Source organism: Balaenoptera physalus, assembly GCF_965194825.1.
Source record: "Balaenoptera physalus genome assembly, chromosome: 16".
NCBI lineage: Eukaryota > Metazoa > Chordata > Mammalia > Artiodactyla > Balaenopteridae > Balaenoptera > Balaenoptera physalus.
In genome coordinates, this window is record NC_138898.1 from 21,518,278 (window position 1) to 21,531,548 (window position 13,271).

At 45.0% G+C, this 13,271-nt stretch overlaps 1 long non-coding RNA gene across 1 annotated transcript in view; it reads left to right on the forward strand.

The window, feature by feature from the left end:
• LOC309645412 overlaps positions 1-13,271 on the forward strand; it is a 280,748-nt gene that overhangs the window by 191,371 nt on the left and 76,106 nt on the right. The window lies entirely within an intron of this gene.

Sequence of the window (13,271 nt, forward strand, 5' to 3'; positions counted from 1 at the left end):
CGTGGAGATCAGGCCTCAAGGTGTGTAGTATCTAAACGGCAATCAGACTTTTTGTACCATGGAGAAAACCTCTTGAGAGGGTGTCTCCCCTACCTTGTTATTCTAAAAAAAATGTCTCTTTCTGAGCCTTAAATCTCAGAAAAAGACCCCTTTGGGTACCCTGGTGTTGGACATGAGGGCAGGTCTTTCTCATGGTGCTGTTATTATTTTTTTTTTTATTATTACTAGTGCAGTCCTGGAGTAGATCATAAGATATATTCAGTAGTGAATAAATGAATACAACAAACTAGTGAATATAATATAAAAGAAGCAGACTCATGAGAACAAACTAGTGGTTACCAGTGGGGGGGTGGGGAGACAATATAGGGAAGGAGGAGTGGGAGGTACAAACTATTGGGTGTAATGTAGGCTCAAGGATGTATTGTACAGCACAGGGAACATAGCCAGTATTTTATAATAATTGTAAATGGAAAGTAACCTTTAAAATTTTAAAAAAATTAAACATTTAAAAAAATCAATGAATAAATGAAAGAAGGGTCAGATCCCAGAGCATAAATTCCAGACAATAAATGTATGTAGACTGAGAAGGACAAGCTCAGCCTGACAATTCCCCGAGGCTTCCAGGAGGAGGTGAGAATTGACCTTGGCCCTGGGGTGGCAGTCTTGGGGTTGAGAGAAGGAGGGCCACTTCTGAGTCTGAAGGCATTAGCTTTGCAGGAAGGACAGTTTCTGGGGAGAGCTGAAGGCCGAGGGAAAGGGAAACAGAAAGCAATGTTGTTCTCCCAGGGGGCAGAGGGGAGAGAGAGTGTCACTCTTGCTTCTCCGTTCTCTCTGGAAGCTGAGAGTGTTGGCTCCAGCAGGCTGGGCCTCCTCCAGCCGCACGGCGGATCACAGGAAGTAAAGCAACACACAGTTGCCAAATGTCCAAGGAGCACCCAGAACCATTTTCCCTCAGCCACATTAGGAACTAGGCGTGTGCTCAGCCAGCCCCGGGGGACTGTGGCTGGTAAAGAGCAAACCGCTGCCAGCCTGGCCCTGCCCAACAGTGGTAAGAGCACGGAGATGGAGACACAGGCGGGCTGGGACCACGGAAGGCCAGTGAGGAGCGGCCTGGCTTTGAGCCCTGGCTCGCCTCTACACGGCTATGTGAACTTGGGCGAGTCTTTGCTCCTCTCTGGGCCCAGGGTCCTCATCTATAAGAGCAGCCCCCTCTTTGGAGGGTTTAAACCACACTGGCAACCAAGCCAAACCCTTGGCTAACATTCCCCTTTAATAATCCTCACCCATCCCTGAAAGTAGGTAGCACTGGCTCCATTTCACAGGTGAGAAAATTGAGGCTCAGAGAAGTTAAGTAGCTTGCCCGAGGCCACACAACTGAGGAATGGCACATGGGTGTTGAGGGCTTCAAAAAGAGGGAAGAGGGGAGGGAGCACTTCCTGTTGGGTTGCATGATGGAGTTGACTCTGCAATGTCAGGACACCCTGAGAAACACATCCCCTTAGCCCCCTGAGCGTCTTCCATGGACCGTGTGGGGGGAGGCCAGGTGGAGGGAACAGGTAAGCAAAGGCATGTTGCGGTCTTGTTCTCAAAGCCCACTGACTCCCAAGTTTTTCAAGTATGAAGGTCCTCCGTGATAATAGTTAACGTTTGCAACCAGGAGGTTGAGGAAAAGCCAATGCAAATTTAGCCACTCTTTTAAATGAATTTGCATTTTTCGAGCTCAGGGTTTACAGACATTTGAGATGAGGAGCCAGAGGCACATTCAGATGATATTTGATAGTTTGGCAAAGGGACCTCTAAACGCCTAAAACTTCTGCTGCCAGCTCCCCGCCCCCTGGCCCCCACTACACCTGGGGAGCTGAACTCAGAGACTGTCAAGCTCAGAAACAAAGTACTGATTCACTGTCAGCTGGGCCAGTGGCCACTGGCTGAGCCTGGCCAGGAGCACGGAAGCCGGGGGGAGGGGTCTCTTCCCGTGGCTCATCCTGTCCCCTCCCAGCCTTTGACTGACCATATGGGGGAGAAATCCCAACAATGGCTGGCTTGCGTGGAGAGAGAGGGGGGAGAAAGCCAGAGTGAGCTTGGGTTTGGCTTACTGGTCACAAGGCACAGAGCAAAAGAACAGAGAAAGGACACTTGGGTGTGTGGCCCTGTAGCCCCAGAGACTCCTGCCCACCAGCAAACAAGAACCCATCAGCGTCCTGGAATCCAGCCAATTGGAGTAGCAATTCCAAATTCCTAGGGGAGGGGGAAAGATGGCGAGAGCAGGGAAGCTGGTGGGGTTGAGAGCATTTCTTACCCTCCTTGGGGATGTGAGCTGGCTTCCAGACAGCGCTTCCTGACTATCTGGGTTCACAGATCCTTTGAAAGAATTCAGATCCTCCATCCCCACCTGCACCGCAGCCCGAGGCCAGGACTACCTTGGTGACGGTAGGAGCCATTAAAGGATTTTGAGCAGAGGTGTAACATAAGATTATTCTTATCTTAGATAACATTTATGGGGCACTAACTCTGCGAAAGGCACAATGTTATGTGTACCTCTCAATTCATTTTAATGAAGTTCACTCTGCCTTCACGGTAAAGGCCTGGAGATTCCTGTGATTCTGTGAAGCAAATTTTTTTAAATTATTAGCACCTTTAATTTTTATTTATTCATTTATTTATTTTATGGCTGTGTTGGGTCTTCGTTTCTGTGCGAGGGCTCTCTCTAGTTGCGGCAAGCGGGGGCCACTCTTCATCGCGGTGCGCGGGCCTCTCACTATCGCGGCCTCTCTTGTTGCGGAGCACAGGCTCCAGACGCGCAGGCTCAGCAATTGTGGCTCACGGGCCCAGTTGCTCCGCGGCATGTGGGATCCCCCCAGACCAGGGCTCGAACCCGTGTCCCCTGCATCGGCAGGCAGACTCTCAACCACTGCGCCACCAGGGAAGCCCTGTGAAGCAAATTTTTATCCTTTCCGTACATTTCTTTTCCTGCTCAAATCAGCCACAGTTGCCTTCTGTTGCTGTTAGGATCCCTGGTTAGAACAATATCCATGATTGCCTCGTGTGTGTGTGTGTGTGTGTGTGTGTGTGTGTGTGTGTGTGTGTGTGGTGTACACAAGCTTGCATGTATGGATCTGCAGTGACCGCAGTGATAAGAACCACGAGAAGCAGTGTACTGGGTTCTGTTCCCGCATGTCTGATAGCCTGAAGGTGGAGGCTTTTTCTGAGAGAAAAGGGCAGACAAACATTAACAAAATGCTTCTGTGTACCACCTTTCACTGAATCCTGTCCACCCAGGAAGGGGTTAACATTTGTATTTTTTTATAGAAGAAGACACTGAGGGTCAGGAAGGTTGTCAAGGCTACAGCGCTACTAAGGGTGGAGCTGAGGACAAGTCCAAACCCTGGCCTCCTCCCACCGTCCCCTGGAGCTCACAGGTGTATCTTGAGGACTAAACGTGTGGCAGACTGGCCAGGTGGGGTCTTCAAAAGGGGCAGAGTGCTCTGCCAGCGTGGGGCACTGTGATTTCTGTAAGTGCACAGAAGACCCTGGCTGGGCTGGTGAGTCCCACCCCCTGCCCCCCACACACCTCCCCAGCATATCAGTAGATTCTGACGTGGGCCGTCCATGGCCTCTGAAAGACATCTGTCCATGGGGTGCCCTACGGGGCCCCGCTGGCCACCAAGAGCCTACTGCGTGCCTTGCCCTGTGGTGTACCTTCCCCGAGGAGTGAACAGCAGTGGGACCTGTCCTGGAAGTTGCTGTCAGTCCAATTGGGGTTGAGATGACTGCTGTAAAATGAGGCCACCCTGGCTAAGCCTTTCCTGTGTGCCCGGCCAGAGCTGGAAATCTCCATCTGTAATGGACGTGGCTGTCGGTGACTGGAGGTGCCCGGGCTCTGCTTGAGCCCTGCCTGCTAAAGAGAGGCTGGCTCAGTTTTTTCCTGTCCTCCGCCCTCTGAAGAGGGAGCTGCAGGGATCTGGGGGTTCTGAGTGGCAAAATGATGAAGCAAGGATGGGGGAAGAAAGAAGGAAAAGACCAGGTTCCAGGGCTAGCTCTGGGGGATGGCTCTGTAATCTACATATGGATAAAAGGATTCTTATCTGTTTTGCTCCTAAGTACCTAGACTGGCTTCTGGCACACAGTAGGTGCCCGTTGGCTGAATTCAGGGAGTTTGGAGAAGGGAGACCTCCAAAGAGATGATAGTGATGGTGGTGAGGGATGTGAACCGTTGAGGAGAGGGAAATATTACGAAGTATCTCAGGAGATTGTGCCTATTCCTTTCTAGGTGCTCTAAATCACAATGAGTTGTTTAAAAATTATTTGGGGGATATCAGGACAGTGACCCTGTGAGCACCACGTGCCCTGAGATGGGGCCAGTAGGCTCATACATCTATCAGCGGGATTTTCACAGCAATCCTCCTAATCATTTGCCGAGCACTTAAATGGTGCCAGGCATTGTTCAAAGCCCTTTGCACATGTGTGCCTGCTCATATACACATACGACATCCTGATGAAGGAGGCACCATCTTTATCCTCACGTTACAGAGGAGGACAGAGAAGCTGAGTACCTGGCCCAGGGACACACAGTTGATAAGTGATTAATTGGGAGTCGATCCAGGGGGCACCAGAGCCCACCCTCTTGACCTTATCCTCATGTACTAGAGCCCAGGGTGTAGGGCCCCTGCCTGGGAGACGGTCAGGCTGCCTTGTGGCAACTGAAGGGGGCTTCTGGGTCTGAAGTTCTGCCCCCCTGTCCCAGTCTCCTGCCTTGTCTGCTCAGGGAGGAAAAATAAACATTGACAGGACGGGGCTCAGGGTTCCTGTGAGGGCTGCTGTTTTCCCAGCTGTGGAATGGCCGCATCCTCCCAGCCTCCTGGAGCCAGCCCTGGACTCCAGTGGTTCCAAGGAGCCAGGACAAAGCGTGGTCATCGTGGGAAAATCAGCAAAAAGAGGAGCAAAAGAAAATAAAGATCAGCTGTGACCCCTCCACTCGGAGAGACGTGGACACCATTTCTGGTGTTGAGCCAGCAGTGTGTCTTCCTACCAGTGTGTGCGTGTATGTGTGCATTTGTGTGTCTACACATTTGTGTAGACACACATATACACACAAGCAGATGGAAGTCTATTACTTAGTTGTGTGCCATGGATATTCATTTGACAATGTTGGAAATGTTTTTCCATATCATTAAATGTTCTTATACAGCGTATTTTTTCTAGCTTTCACGTGGTTGGCTTGTTTTAATTTATAAAGGTATTATACGCATCACATTATACGCATCACCTTTTATACTTAGCATTTTTTAAATTGAGGTGTAATTTGCATAGTTAAGAGTCACCCTTTTTAGTGTTTATGTCTGAGTTTTGACAAACCCATAGCTGTCTAATCACCACATAATCAACATACAGAACAGTTCCTTCACCCCCAAAAGTTTCTTTGTACCTTTTTGCAGTCAGCCCCTCCCACCAGCCCTACCCTGGCAACCTCTGCTATTTTCTTTTTCTGTACACTTGCCTCTTCCCAAATGTCATAAATGGAGCGTATAGCCTTTTGAGCCTTGCTTCTTTTACAGAATGGAGCGTGGAGGTATATCCATCTAATAGCAGTGTTTTGTTTTTTTTTAATTTCTGTGTAATATTCCATTGTATGGATGTATTGCAGTTTGTCCATTCACCAGATGAAGGAATCTGTTTGTAGTTTTTGGTGATTATGAGTGGATCCGCTACAAATATTCACATACAGGCTTTTGTGTTTAATTTTTTATTTCTCTTGGATAAGAACCTAGGAGTAGGATTTCTGGGTCCTACTAACATATGAAACATTATTTATTTTTTAACATAGGAAAAGCTAATTGTGTGTTATTTATGTTTGTCTGATAGCACTGTGAAAAACTCGAACAATACACATAAACTGCTGGTATTTTAACAGAAATTCTTCCCCTTCTTTGAAATGTATCTATGAACAGATTATATAAAGAGAATTATACTATATATGTGGTTCTACAGTCTGCTTTTCTCAGTATTTCTTTCCATGTGTGAACGAAAAATGTCACCTGCCATATCAGTGAACAAAGGAGGTTGTGGCCAGCAAGCCATCAGCTACTGCAGCGCCCCCAGCTGTGTATCCTGAGGGGCTTCAGGATGGAGAAAAACAGGATACTGGCCCTAGATGGATAAGGTGCGTATCAAAGGAATGATTTCAATGAACCCAGACTCTTGCATCTTCCCATACATACGAAAGCACTAAATTCATTAAGTTGAGATGTTTGTTTTTTCTTTAATTAACAGTAATCTTTTGATGTTCTGACTACCTGGTTTTTGTTGCAAAATCTCCTATATATCCTGGCTTCTCCCTTACCTCTTCAGAGCAGTCCCTCAGAGCTATCTGAGAGGCTGTCTCCCGGGCTTAAGTCCTCAGCAAGTCTGCCAAATAAAACATAATTCTCAACTCTTAGGTGGTGCATTTTTTTTCAGTCAACATATGTCACCACATTAAAACCTACCACATCTTTTTAGATTACTATACAGTGTTCCAATGCATGGATGTACCATAATATATTTAAACAATCCCCTCTTGTTGGATATGCAAGTAGATAGTTTTCTTTTTCTTTTTTTTTTTTTAGGTCTTATGAACAACATCCTTGAGCTACGTGTTCTTTTGCATTTATAGTTGTTCCTTTAGGATAAATTCCTAGACGTGGACTTGCTGGGACAAAGACTTGCATGCCACTTTATTTCATTCCACTTTTTCCTTAACACTTTTTTTTCCTCATGCATATATGAAAAGTTGGTATACAACACAACCTGCATTGCAAATGCAGAAGGAAATATTGGTCTTTCCAATAAAGTGCCAGAATAACTGGCTATTCATAAGGAAGAAAATGAAAACGATTCCCTACCTCATGCCATATATTAAAAACCCATTCCAGATGAATTAAGAATTTAAATGTAAGTGGTAAAGCTTACAACTTTAGAATAAAATGTAGGAGAGCATCTTTATGGAAAGATCCTTTAACTAAAGCTTTTAAAAACAAGATACAAAAGGTTTAAACCGTAAAGGAAATATATGATACGTTTGACTACATGAAAATTGAGAACTTCCATTCATCAAAAGACCCCATTAAGAGAATGAAAAGACAAGTCACAACCTCCTATATTTGCAACACACATAACTAACCAAAGAGTAGCAACTATAATATGTAAAAACACCTATGAATCAATAAGAAAGAGACTAATAAATAACACAATAGAAAATGAGCAAAAATATGAACAGAAATTTCAAAAAAGAAGCAGAAATGATCTATAAACATGAGAAAAGACACTCCACCTGTTTTGTGCTCATCTCAGTCTAACAATAAGCAATGTGGTTGGACCGGCCTTTGTGGTTCTTATTATGATTACAAGATGTCCTTCAGAAATAGCCATCAGGAAACTTTGAGAAAATAAAGGTTTATTACTTACGGGATCTGAAAGTACACAGCACACCTGGGGCCACACAGCAAGGCTGCAAGTAGCAGGAGAGAGAACACATGTGAGGGCCTGGGGTTCTGCTTTTATTGGGGTAGAGGGTGGGGGCTTTGGGTTTCCTGGGCTCTCTCTCTATTGGTGAATTTAAAACATAAAAGCGGGAATGTAAAGTGCAGGAAGAGAAAAAACAAGTGGTCCGTATGGTCAATTATTGAAATTAACCAGGATCTCTAAAACAAAGGAGCCTCAGTAGGGGATGTGGGCCTTGCTCTTTATCTAGTTGTTTATTCAAGATAGCCCTCTTTGAAGTGGATGCTTGGGCAGTCACAGCTTGTCAGGCACTTCCATTACAAAAAGAAAAGCCAGCTGTCAAGGTTTACACTACAATGTACCCTGTGATGTGGAGGCAACAGAGTCAACAATGAGTCAACTAACTGCCTGGACAGCTGGATGCTATAAGTCAGGGGTAGGGCATGTTTCAACCTAGAAATTACACACCTAAATAGGATTATAGTACCAAATCCTACAATAATTATACAACCAATAGTCTGAAATCCAGTTCGTGGCCATTGTCTCAAACTTGAAGGGCCTCATGATGGAACTAAGTCAGTGATCTAGGAGGCCTAGCAATCCGTTCAAAGATTTGAGTAGTATTATGAAATATTTTAACATCTTGGGCCATTTGATATAAGTAGGTTTGAACCTGTCCTGATTTGGTAGATTGCTCCATATCTAATTGAATCAGTCTCTTAGTCCTGACAAAAGGTCGCTTCAGTTAAAGGGTTGTGTCTTCAGTTGGCTGTGATGCAGGTGAGTTCTCCAAGTTAGGCCAACAATGTGCAAGTACTTGCATAAGAGGCATTTCTATGGAAACAAAAGATTCTAAGTTTTGAAGGCAACCAGTTGAGAAGATTTCTAGATGCTGAGCTTGAAGCATCTACAGATGGAGTGAGGGCAGGCCGTGGTGGTCTGACAGATTTTCCTAGTTTGCAGTTTGAATGCCCCTGGTGATCTTTCTAAGGGGCCCACATAGCAACAGGCCTGAAGGTCATCCATACGTGAGCTGGTGCGGTGATTTCTCTGAAGTGTATTTCAAGTTGTTCCACTTTAGCTTTTGCGACTTTGGGAAAGGGCAGTTTTAGTTCTCAGTGGTTCCAAGTCAGAAAGGGTGAGAAAAATTGGAAACATTAGTTTGGAGAGTTGGAGCCAGATAGCAGAGGAAATGAAAAGGGTTCAGTATCCATTCCAGTTTACAGGTAGAAAACAAAACCACAAAGACCACTAACAGAACTAGAATCTAGTATCCACAAGTGTGTATTATAGTTTCTACTGAAACATAATTTTTTTCTCTACGGTCACCCCTTTTTCTATCAGAGACAATCAAAGTAAGACTAATTTGTTCACAAAAGAAATCTAGTCTCATTAAACTTGGCCTTATTATTCACATAAGTGCAGCAAGAATAGTGATGGACCATACAGACTCTTTTATGTCTGATTTGCTGGAACTTTTCATAAGGAATCTCAGATTGAACTCTTAAAGGCTAGGAAGCCAAGCCAAACATTTACCATCAGACTTTGCCTGCAATACCTATAGATTTAGATGAATTCCTCTCTTCTCAAGGTCTCCCAAATATCGTGAGGTTCCTGGGCCTGCCAGGAAGTGACCTTTCTTACCCACTTGGTAAGGCCGCCAGAAACCCTATAAGAAAGGTGCCAGGCTGATTTTCCAAGGGGCTGTTACTGGGCAAGGGCTCATGTGCCCCTGGTGCAGAAAGCCAAACTCTAACAGTGAGTGTTTGCAACAAAATAAGGGTTTATTTGTCAGGCACCAAGCAAGGGAGTGGGAGACAAGTCTCAGATCCACTCCAAATTGGTCTTTGAGTTAGGGATGTATTAAAGGGGAAGAACAAAGAAACGGATTAACCATCATGTTGGGACATTTCTGTGACATTTCTTAATCATGGTTTTGGAAGTCAGGATGTCTTTGGTTTACAATTCTCAGGTCAGGTGGTCCATGGCTTGGGGGTCTGTTAGTTCATCTTGCCCTGGAGAAACAAACTGAATTTGTATATTAATGATGATACTATAATGGCAATTTTAGTACATTAATGAAGTTATTGACCACAGCAATCTTAGTCATCTGACTCTTGTTGATTAGTGTTTGGTTAACACCGGATTGAAGTCAGAGGGGACGAGAAAGGGGTTGAGGTCAAAGGAGACAAGCAGGGGAATAAAGTTTTGGATAGAGAGGTTAATCATACACTCAGTAAGGGCACTCAGTTTTAGGGAGACTTGGTATCGGGCTTTACTGGCTCAATATGGTCAGCCTTAGTTCCTTAAACCTGGTCGCGTGTATTTTTTTTTTTTTTAAATTGTATTTATTTATTTTTTGGCTGTGTTGGGTCTTCGCTTCTGTGCGAGGGCTTTCTCTAGTTGCGGCAAGCGGGGGCCACTCTTCATCGCGATGAGCGGGCCTCTCACCATCGCGGCCTCTCTTGTTGTGGAGCACAGGCTCCAGACGCGCAGGCTCAGTAATTGTGGCTCACGGGCCCAGTTGCTCCGCGGCATGTGGGATCTTCCCAGACCACGGCTCGAACCCGTGTCCCCTGCATCGGCAGGCAGACTCTCAATCACTGCGCCACCAGGGAAGCCCCGGTCGCGTGTATTTTTATGCACATTCTCAAACACGATGTTCCAGCCAAAGCCTTGGTAATACAACCGATGATTCCAATTGTATCCTGTCACAAGGAGAACAGATTCTTATTGAACTTATGCAAATAATTATACTGCTATGAATGTAAGAATACTCAATGAGACTTTCTAAATTCTGGAGGGATCAGGTAGTGAGAAAAAAAAGTACAGTTGACCCTTGAACAACACGGCTTTGAACTGTGTGGATCCACTTATAATCTTAAATTACCTCCTGGGGTTTTAAATTTCAAAGACATGGGGAGATTTATATCTTCAAGAGACAGAGAAAGAATGTAAGTTTTCTTCTAGAAGTTTTAGCGTCCTTTGGATGGTTTTGACAGTTCCAAAAAAAGGTAGTAGCATTGCCCTGCAATTAGGGAAGGCCCCTGTAAAAATAATTCCTTGGATTCAAGGTCAAATGGGGCCTCTTCACGGTTGGAAGTGAAGAGGGGGTCTTTTGGCTCACAGTGGTCATGGAAATGATAAACCCATTGGACCAGGTCAACTTTGTGCACCAGGAGGTAGGTCTCATCTTAATGTTTTTCATTCACTGTGAGCCTTAGCAGTGATCCTCACTGGAGGCCTCAATAACCCTGCCAGCTTTTCCCTTGGTGGCAGGGACTCCTAGTGAGGCGTGTTTTTTAGTTTTGTCCCATTCAAGGGAAAGCCGAGAGGACTTAGGATCTGTGGTATCTTGAAGACAATGAGCATGTAGCCTGGATGGATCTTTAAGAAAATTATGGAATTTAGGGTCCTCAGAGATACAAACCAGTTGATGCATTTTGGCAGCCATGAATAATAATCCAGAGCCCGTTTCAGACAAACAAACAAATAAAAACCTACAATAGCCAAGTAGTTCCTCTCTCTACTTCCTGTTGCATAAAATCTTTAAGAAAGGTTTGAATTTTGATTAAGGTACAGTTTCTGATCTCAGTTTCTACCTCTTGATTTCTCCTGTTACCTTAATCTTTTGTGTTGTTACTGGCAAATTTTGGATGACATCACTGTGAGCCCTCTTTCACTTCTTTTTTTCCCCCCTAGGGTATCCCAAGAGACCTCTTAGGGATTAGCTTTTGCCAGCAACATCCTGCCAGGGATTGAATCCATAGTAAACTGAAGAGCAACAGTTGTGAGTGAAGTGGCGACACAGAGGCCATAGGCCTCTGTTGTATGTTCCCTCTGGTGTTACCATTGGTTTCCAGTTGCAAGGCTATTTGACTCCTGGAGTAGGACACGTAGTCCAGGCACAACCCACTGACTCAGTGGTTGCAGGCTGAGGTCTCCCACCCTCTTTGTCCTCCTTACTTTTTCTTGGTGCCTTTAGCCCAGAGCATCTCCCTGGGCAGTGACAATAGCCTTGTGATCCAATCCACCCTCCTTAGCTCCCCTTAGTCTTGAGACATGGAGGACCCTTATGCACATTTTTAGCCAATTAAAGCCTTTATAATTAGTTGTCTAATTGTCTCTTTAAACCATATGTCCTTGATCACGCTGCTCTAGGGAGATCTTCGGATTATTATGGCGGCCGTCACCTTTTGGGTTGGATACTGCAGGCAACACACCACAGAGGCAATATGCAAAAGCACATAGCAGTGCAACAAGCCCAGCAAGCGGTGCTCTTTCCCAGATGGAGTCCCCACCTGAGTTAGGTGGTTAGTAAGAAGGTTGCAGGTAAAAGGGACATTCCCCTTGATTAATTGCAAGGGCAATCATAGAATCCAGCCAACTTTACTAACTGCTGTGTGCTGGTCTCAGCCCATCAGTTAACTATGTTTGGGATGGACCGGCCCTTGTGGTTCATATGATTTGCAAGATGCCCTTCAGCATGAAAAAGTAAAGGTTTATTACTTACAGGAACCAGAAATTACACAGCACACCTGGGGCCACACAGCAAGGTTCGAGCAGAGAGAGAGGGTGAGGACCTGGGGTCCTGCTTTAATTGGGGTCAAGGGTGGGGACCTAGGGTTTCTCAGGCTCTCTCTTTATTGGAAAATTTGAAGCGTAAGAGTGGGAATTTAAAGCACAGGAAGAGGAAACAACCAAAACCAAGTAGCCCAAAATGTCAATTACTGAAATCAACCAAGATCTCTAAAACAAAAGAGCCTCAGTTGGGGCAGGTGGCCAGGTTCTTTACCTAGTCCTGTGGCCAGCAATGTGTTTATTTGAGATAGCCCTCTTGGAAGTGGATGCCCGGGCAATCAAAGCTTAAGTCAGGCACTTCCATTACAAAAAGAAAAGCCAACAGTCAGGACTGACACCTGATTATCAATCAAAGAAGCAGAGATTAAGACCCAATCAGATTTCCTTACATACCCACTAGATTGGCAAAATTTTGAAAGTCAGACGGCACCAAGAGATGATGAGGGTCTGAAGGGAGCTGGCAGGCATGTAAACTTTGGAAAACAGTTTTCCATTATCTTCGGTAACGCTGAAGGTGCTGTGCTTTGATGTGAACGTATTTGTACGTTCCCTTCCACTCTGCTAGGTCTACCCAAAAGAAGCACATCTGTATATCAGCAATATCTGTGGGAATACTCAGAGAAACGTTGTTCACAACAGAAAAACAACAACAGCGAAAACCTGGAGAAGATGCAAGTATCCATCCACAATAGAACATACATACATTGTAATTTGCATTGTACAATATACATTGTAATATGCAGACAATGAAGTACTATACAGCAGTGAAGGCAAATGAAACTGTCTGCTGCTTGTGTTCACATGGATGAATCTTAAAAGCAGAAGGTCCGGGGGGATTGGGAGGAAGCAACTCACAGAGGAATGTATTCAGAATGACTCCATTTATATAAAGTTTGAAAACAGACAAAGCAAAAGAATATTTTGTCTAGGAAATTATATATAAAGAGTAAAACTATAGCGAAAAACAAGGGAATGGGTTTTCTGAGGTGAGGCAGCAGGAGCATGGAGGGCGGGGGGCATATTAATCGTTTTGCTTTCGTTTTGTTTTGGCCACGCGGCACAGCTTGTGGCTTGTGGGATCTCAGTTCCCGACCAGGGAATTGAACCTGGGCCACAGCAGTGAAAGCCCAGAATCCTAACCACTAGACCACCAGGGAACTCTCTTAATTGTGTTTTTTATTTTCTGTTATCTTATGGTGTTTTGACATTTT